This window comes from Hibiscus syriacus, unplaced genomic scaffold (assembly GCF_006381635.1).
Source record: "Hibiscus syriacus cultivar Baekdansim isolate YM2019G1 unplaced genomic scaffold, ASM638163v2 tig00110847_pilon, whole genome shotgun sequence".
NCBI classification, from domain to species: domain Eukaryota; kingdom Viridiplantae; phylum Streptophyta; class Magnoliopsida; order Malvales; family Malvaceae; genus Hibiscus; species Hibiscus syriacus.
The window spans coordinates 1,182,216-1,188,732 of record NW_024062888.1 but is presented as its reverse complement, the minus strand read 5'-3'; the positions used below and the strand labels follow the sequence as shown (position 1 = coordinate 1,188,732).

Below are 6,517 nucleotides of genomic sequence, written 5' to 3'. Positions count from 1 at the left end.
AACAAGACCCCCTAAGTAAACAGTTGCATGACGGCTTGTTCTCGTTCTGTTTCTTCGGATCGCGGAGATTCTCCGAAGAATAACAGGGACAACATTGTTGTCAAGAAGAGCAAGGTCGAGTGCGAGATTCTGTTGGGGTAGTTTCGCCAGGAATTTTGAAGAGATTGTCTGCTTCTCTGTAATGGGGTTAGTTTCAGTGGTGCGTTCGATTAAACTCTGAGATTGCGCCATGGTTTTACAGAGCCTTTCGGCCAATGTGTTACCAACATGCGGTGAGAACAAAATGAGTAGCTCGATCACACTAACCGCAACAACCGTTTCCATCGATGCAGGCGACTTTGTTAAGAGCAACAGAATCCCGACGAGATTGGCTTTGAGCTGATCCGGAGTCGAATTCTTAAGCATGTAGATGATATTATAAACAACATAATCCCAGCTTATTGTCACGTCCTCAGAACTTCGACGCCTCAAACCGTCAGAATATCATAGTCAATGTGCCTTAGATGCCTCTTGACGCTCTTTGGTCTTTCTCGGTGACTAAGTAAGCCTTACCCAATCCCAGTGAGTGTGCAAACTCACTAAGGTTGGAACCAAGCCCTCAAGGCTTCGGATTGTGGAAGCTTTTAACACAAACGTGGCTACTTCGAGCCACAAAGTCGGACTGTCGTGTGGAAGTACAACACGAGTGTGGCTACTCCTGGCCACAAAGATAGGCAACACACAAAGAGAACAAAGAACTAAAGAACTCAGAAAGAATAGAGCAAATGCCTCAGAGCTATATTACTCTCTCATAAAGAGAAGAATGGAATGGGTGATTACAAATAAGGAGGAGAGCTCTCTATTTATAGTTGAGCTCCCTCTCAATCAATGACTAATATCGTTTTACATTAAGGGCTAGGATTAATTCCCACCTAACCCACCTCCCTTAAATTAAGAAAATCCTACCTAACATTATCCTTCTAAAATCCTTCCAGGAACGGGCCAGATCTGATGGTTATGGGCAAGCCATACACTCTGTATTATTCTCTTACAGATATTTGCACACATGTCTCGGTTCGAATCCACGATCCTTGACAAAATTGCCCCCATCACCCTCGCCGCTTCTCTCGGACACCTCTGAATAGATCTTTAACGGACTTGTTAAGCATTCTCTAAGAATTGGCTAAGTCTGGTGATCTCGGTAAGCCCGATACTCCGTATTGAACCTTTTTGTTGGACGTTTACACCAATATCTCAGACCCAAGTTTCTAGCCCGTGACATTCTCCCCCACCGAACCTAGCGACGCCCTCGCCGCTGCACTCGACGTTCCTGGGCAACAGTATCTTGGATACTCTTCAGTGCCTTGGCTTGTCGCGGTCCTCTCATACGAACTGCTTGCCTTGGCTTTTGTCCCATGTAACTTCACGATCTTTTGTGCCGTACTTCACATCAACTTGGTTTCCTTTCGACGCCTCTACTTGCTCATGTCCCCCATAAGGACTCGGTCTCCCATAATAGTTGTGCTCGCTTCGACTCTTACCGTCAAGTGATGAAATGTGCTAACACGCCCACAAGTGCATCTCTAACGTAGGAACCCTTTCCTACAAGTCTTGATTTACTTTGGTTTGGACCCTCCCGGCCCTACGACAAAGTCTTGGATCCCCTCCAAACTTTGTTCCCTCCGCTTTAAAAGTTAGGTCTTGCTCGACCTACACTCACTTAAAATAGCAAATCAAACTCAAAAGAACACTAGAATTGTGTTGAGATATATCTTCCCCTCTGATTTCGTTGGCATTTACTCAAATTTTGCGTAATCCCTTCTTACTCCATGTAGTCTGACACTCCTTACATTGAACCCTTGTCATTGTAGTTCTTTGCGCCATCATGTATCGTCACTTTCTCACGGCAAAGTCCGATGCTCCTTCTTTCATCACGAAGGTTGGAGCTCGTTTCCCATCTTTGAAATGGGTGGCGTCTCATGCACTTGGCTTCTATTCCCCTTGGCAGAAATGAAGCGTACTGAGCCAAGTCTCAACGCCCCCTCGATCATCGGTTCGTCCTCTTCTTTGGACAACTCGATCATGGGCTCATCCATTACCTTGGATGACTCGGCTCCCCTTGGGTAATCTCGCAACACTGCTGGCTTCTCAAGTTTGCGCCCCCTCGTTTGCTCGGTTCTTACCCTCAGCTTAGCATCTTTGGCACTTGTGCCAAGACTGCACACATCTTCACCAGACCCATCGTCTGGTTCATCATTGAGTGGACTTTCCCTGCCACTCGAGGAACATCATTATTCACCATCCAACTTACCTTCATCTCGGAATCTCTTACCGCTACCCTCGGCTTTGGGTTTTTCTTTGGAAGTATTCTTCTTGACTCTAAATTCTTTGATGGATTCGACGGTTTTCAAGGCTTTAGATAGATCCTTGACTTCCCTTCGCTCTAACACTTTCTTCGCACATGGCTTCAATCCGAACATGAAGGTGCACAACCCATCTTCTTCAGTCAAACTCGGGACTTTGAGCATGAGTCTTCTGAATTGGCTCATATACTCTTTAAGTGTCCCCTTATGCCTGAGACATCTCAACTTGGACCACGCCTCCATCTTGGCATATTGTGAGTGAACCTGCTCATTTTGCACCCTCGGCTTGGCGGCTTTATCACTCGTTATCACATCGGGTCCTTTCTTATGCTCGATTGCTTTAACATCTGCCGTCTCATCACGCCTCGATCCTGGGCAAACTACTTGATAGCTTGTAGTCGCACTATGTTTGCGCCTTGATTCGGCTACTTTGGAACTTGTAGCCTCACCAAGTCTTGCTCCTGAGTTGATTGTTTTAACACCCGCAATCGCGTCGAGCTTCCCTCTGGGTTCGACTGTCTCGATATCAACAGCCTTGCCTCGTCTCGATTCTTGTTTGGCCGCATTGATCCCCTCAATTGGACCAAGTCTTTTTCATGGCTTGACAACTTTACTTTTGCCCGTGCCAACTCTTGCTACTTCTCATTCTCTCATCCACTTCATGATGGTTGTAAGGCGACGCTTCTCGGGACATCCTCTAATCAAGTGAGGACCATCACAGAAGTATCACTTCAGCTTTTCCTTGCTCCCCTTCTTGTTCACACCGGACTTAGCCTTGTCATTCTTTTCCGATGGCTTTCCTTGGCTACGAATAGTCGTTGGTTCAACTTGGCCATTTGAAGAGCTTTATCTACCATCTCCCCGTTGCACTTTTTCCCTGTCTCCCCCATTGTTTCCACTATTCTTGGGTATGGGCCTGGATGACACATTGCTCCTTGGCTTGACATCTGCAAGCTCAGTCTGTGTTCCAGCTACAACTAGGGCCTCCGACAGTCTCTAGGCATTACCTTGCTCTCCCCCGAGAATCGCCCCTGGTCTAAGTTCTTCCAAGAAGGTCTTGAGCAGCTCCCTCTTAAGCTCATCCACATCGTTTCTCAAAGCCGTTACCTCAGCTTCTTGGGCATTACTCACTCAAACCGTCTCCAACTAGTTGAGAACTCGTTGCGTTTTGTCTTTGAATCTATCCATCATGGACTCTAATCTATTAAGGCGAGACTCCATAACACCCTGGGTCTCCTTGGCCTCATCCTCGACTTTCTCAAGTCTCTCGACCCTTTTTCCCCACGAAGTTGAGATTTGTTCCATCTTGAAGAGCCTCTTTGCGTGGTCACCAAAACCTTCCATCAAGTAAGCCCACTTCGCGTACATTGTGAGTTCTTTTTCTTGTTCATCATCAAGACTCTCATCGTCTTCATGAGAGAACGTGTTGTCTTGTTTGGACATGCATTCGGTGTCACCCTTGAGCCTTTCTACCTCGAGATCTAACTCCCCTTGGTGTGCTTTGGTTGCCTCGAGCATTCTTTGCGAACTCATCATGGTATCCCCATGCTTGGACACCGACGATGCTCTCGAGCCCACCAGACTCTCTTCACGTTTCCCACCATGGCTCTCATTGCCTTTGCATGCGGAAACTCCTTTTCTCTTGTGCCCCATCTCAATTATCAAAGTAAATTGATTGAACAGTAAGTAAAAATAAACTTACCCGGTTTCGCACCTTCCACCAAACACTGTCGAAACGATCGTTGCTTACCCATAACAACTCGCTCTGATACCACTTGTCACGACTTCATAAGTTCGACGCCTCAAACTGTCGGAATATCAGAGTCAATGTCTGATGAGTCGTGCAGCCTTAGACGCCTCTTGGTCTTTCTCGGTGACTAAGTAAGCCTTACCCAAGCCTAGTGAGTGTGCAAACTCACTAAGGTTGGAACCAAGCCCTCAAGGCTTCGGATTGCGGAAGCTTTTAACACAAATGTGGCTACTTCGAGCCACAAAGTCAGACTGTCATGTGGAAGTACAACACGAGTGTGGGTACTCCTGGCCACAAAGATAAACAACACACAAAGAGAACAAAGAACTAAAGAACTCAGAAAGAATAGAGCAAATGCCTCAGAGCTATATTACTCTCTCACAAAGAGAAGAATGTAATGGGTGATTACAAATGAGGAGGGGAGCTCTCTATTTATAGTTGAGCTCCCTCACAATCAATGGCCAAGATCGTTTTACATTAAGGGCTAGGATTAATTCCCACCTAACCCACCTCCCTTAAATTAAGGAAATCCCACATAACATTATCCTTTTAGAATCCTCCAAGGAACGGACCAGATCTGATGGTTCTGGGAAAGCCCAACACTCTTTATTATTCTTTTATAGATATTTGCACACATGTCTCGGTTCGAATCCACGAGCCTTGACAAAACTGCCCCCATCGCCCTCGTCGCTTCTCTCGAACGCCTCGGAATAGATCCTTCACGGACTTGTTAAGCATTCTCCAAGAATTGGCTAAGTTTGGTGATCTCGGTAAGCCCGATACTCCATATTGAACCTCTTTGTCGGACGTTTACACCAGTGTCTCGGACCCAAGTTTCTAGCCCGTGACATTATCCTATGGCCAAGAGTGGTCACTTTGGTGCCGTCATGTTCGACCCCAGATTCAAAAAACACTGCTTGTAAGCTTCATCTCTGTGATTGGACAGATTATATCATCTCGATGAATGAAGGTCTCGAACCACTCAAATATCGCCTTCTACTCGTAGTTCACTAAACTATCCTTTTTGATCCATTTTAGTATCTAAACTTTCAATTGTTTTCAAAACTTAATGTTAAATTTTGAATGAGAGTGCTAAAATGAAACAAAAACTAAAAAAATATGATTTTTAAAATAAATAAACGTTTAGGTACTAAAATAGACCAAAACTGATCGTTTAGGCACTAAACACATAATTTACCCAAATATTATAGTAATAAACTCAACTATGAGCTATGGAACTCCTCACATCAAGAACTAACCACCCAAGTATATGCAATTCAATTGGACAAATATACAAATTAGATAATAAATATGTTTTAGCATGTGATAAATCGGATATTTTCATGATTTTTATTTATAAATTATATATTTTAGCATTTTAATTTGTATACTTTCTCATATTTTTTTAATTTTGTAGGATTTAGATACGAGGCGAATACACTAAGCCTTTTAGGGGTTAAGTGCATCCCATTATTTATAAAAAAGGGTAAATTTAATTTAATATGTTAAAAATTTAAAAAAAAAATTGCATACCGATACTTTTTAAGAAATGAATATTAAAATTTTAAATCTCTATTCATAAATTTTTGGATTAGTCGATGTTTAAATATACGCACGAAAAACATTTATCTTAAAAGAAAAATAACGTATGATAAAATTTATCTCATTAGATAGTCAACGGTGAAGAATGAGGCACCAAAAGACCAAAAACTGTAACTTGATATTCTCGATTTTGAGTATGTTTTGGAAAAAATTAAAAACATTTTGATATGACTTATGTTATGAATGGTGGTGGGTGGGCAAATATAACGATTGTCGGAGGAAAGACAGGAAAGGAAATACCATGGTTTTAAAAGTTAGGGTAAACTATATTCATGGCCGCTTAATTATGAGATAATTTTAATTTTAAGTTTGTCAATCAGATCATTTAACAATTTAAATGATACCAATCAAATCACCCGTAGTTAACATTTGACAGAGGGGCTAACATGGTAGTAAAAAGATCGGTATATAATCATACATTTGGTCCTTGTTATTTACATAATCTATCAATTTTATCCTAATTTATTGAATCGAATTAAAATTAAGATCAAATTGATAGAGTTTATAAGTAATAAGTACAAAATGTATAATTATACCAATTATTGCCATGCCAGCTCATCCAACAAATATTAACTACAGTTGACTTGATTGACATCATTCGAATAATTAATTGATTTGATTAACAAAATCAAATATCAGTGGTCAAATTGAGATCATCTCATAATTAAGTTGTCATTGGTGCAATTTACCTTAGAAATTAGAGGTAAAGTGATAAAAAAATGAATTCGAAAATATTAGAACTATAATTGTAGTGTTTTTATAAATTAGTGATAACAACAAAATTATGGACAAAATTAAAGGTCAGGTGACTGTATAAATATTC

At 41.8% G+C, this 6,517-nt stretch overlaps 1 long non-coding RNA gene across 1 annotated transcript; it reads right to left on the bottom strand.

The window, feature by feature from the left end:
• Positions 1–343: 343 nt before the first annotated feature.
• Positions 344–5,002, bottom strand: LOC120143348. The gene is made up of 2 exons (XR_005517929.1): positions 4,942–5,002; positions 344–436 (listed from the first exon to the last, which is right to left on the bottom strand). It is a non-coding gene; the product is annotated as an uncharacterized LOC120143348 (long non-coding RNA).
• Between the last annotated feature and the right edge of the window lie 1,515 nt (positions 5,003–6,517).